Source organism: Triticum dicoccoides, chromosome 3B (genome assembly GCF_002162155.2).
Source record: "Triticum dicoccoides isolate Atlit2015 ecotype Zavitan chromosome 3B, WEW_v2.0, whole genome shotgun sequence".
Taxonomy (NCBI): Eukaryota; Viridiplantae; Streptophyta; class Magnoliopsida; order Poales; family Poaceae; genus Triticum; species Triticum dicoccoides.
Genome location: NC_041385.1, coordinates 396,141,136 through 396,142,664, shown reverse-complemented (window position 1 = coordinate 396,142,664; position 1,529 = coordinate 396,141,136).

Below are 1,529 nucleotides of genomic sequence, written 5' to 3'. Positions count from 1 at the left end.
GTGTTAAGTGTCCGCGAACGCCGAACAGGGCCAGGCCCACCTCTCTCCTAGGCGGTCTCAACCTGCCCTGTCGCTCCGCCACAAAAGATCCACACAGAGGGCCGTCGGGACAAAGGTCCTTTCAGCCCCCAATCCGTGAATCACTCGCGGGTACTCTTCGAGCTGACCCGACTTTAGTCACCATCTGTATAGTATGTATGTATAGTATATACCCGTGATCACCTCCCAGGTGATCACGGCCCGATAGTATAGCAAGGCAGACTGACAAGAATGTAGGGCCGATGATGGTAAACTAGCATCCTATACTAGGCATTTAGGATTGCAGGTAAGGTATCAACAGGTGTAGCAACAATGACAGGCTATGCATCAGAATAGGATCAACGGAAAGCAGTAACATGCTACACTACTCTAATGCAAGCAGTATAGAGAAGAATAGGCGATATCTGGTGATCAAGGGGGGGGGGGGCTTGCCTGGTTGCTCTGGCAAGAGAGAGGGGTCGTCAACTCCGTAGTCGAACTGGGCAGCAGCAGCGTCGGTCTCGTAGTCTACCGGAGAGAAGAGGGGAAGAAACAATGAATACCAAGTAAACAGATGCATATCGATGCATGACATGTCAAGAAGCGATGCTAGGCGTGCCCTAACGTGGTATGAGGTGGTACTGGTTAAGGGGGAATCATCCGGGAAAGTATTCCCGGTGTTTCGCGTTTTCGGACAGATGAACCGGAGGGGGAAAGTTGCGTGTTTGGTATGTTAGAGGTGTGTGGTGGACGAACGGGCTACGTATCCGGGTTCGTCTCGTCGTTCTGAGCAACTTTCATGTTGAAAATATTTTAATCCGAGTTACGGATTAAAAGATATGATTTTTTAAAAGATTTTATTAATTTCTGGAATTTAATTAATTAATTAATTACTTCGAAAAAAATGTATTTATGACGTCATGCTGACGTCAGCAGTCAACAGGGTTGACTGAGTCAACCCTGACAGGTGGGTCCCGCATGTCATTCTCTGTTATCTAATTAACCTAATCAGATTTAATTAACAGTGGTTAATTAGCTTTAATTAGTGATTAGGTTAAATCTAATCTGATTTAATTAAGTTAATTAATTCTCTAATTAATTAATTAATTAATTAATATTTTAATTATTATTTTTAATATTTAGTTTTCCCTTTTTTTTTTAACAGTGGGGCCGGCCCCACTGGTCAGGGACCCAGCCCAACCGGGGCGGGCGAACGGGGAGAGGCGCAGTTGAGCGCCCGAATGGGGCGCAGCGGGGGAGGCCGAGGCCACCACGACGGCCGGAGGGGCCGCAGCCACAGTGAGGGGCCGGGCTGCGAGCGGCGCCGGCGAGGCGACCGAGCGGTGGACGGGGCCGGCAGCGGCCGGAGCGGCAGGGAGGAGTGGGGCGAGCGCCGTGCGGGGCCGCGGTGGTGGTCGGGGCGGCCGCCGCGGCGAGAGGTGGTGCGGGAGTCGACGGCCGCCGTGGTGCGGCGGGGGCGTTGGCCGCGGCGTCGGCACCGGCGCGCGTCG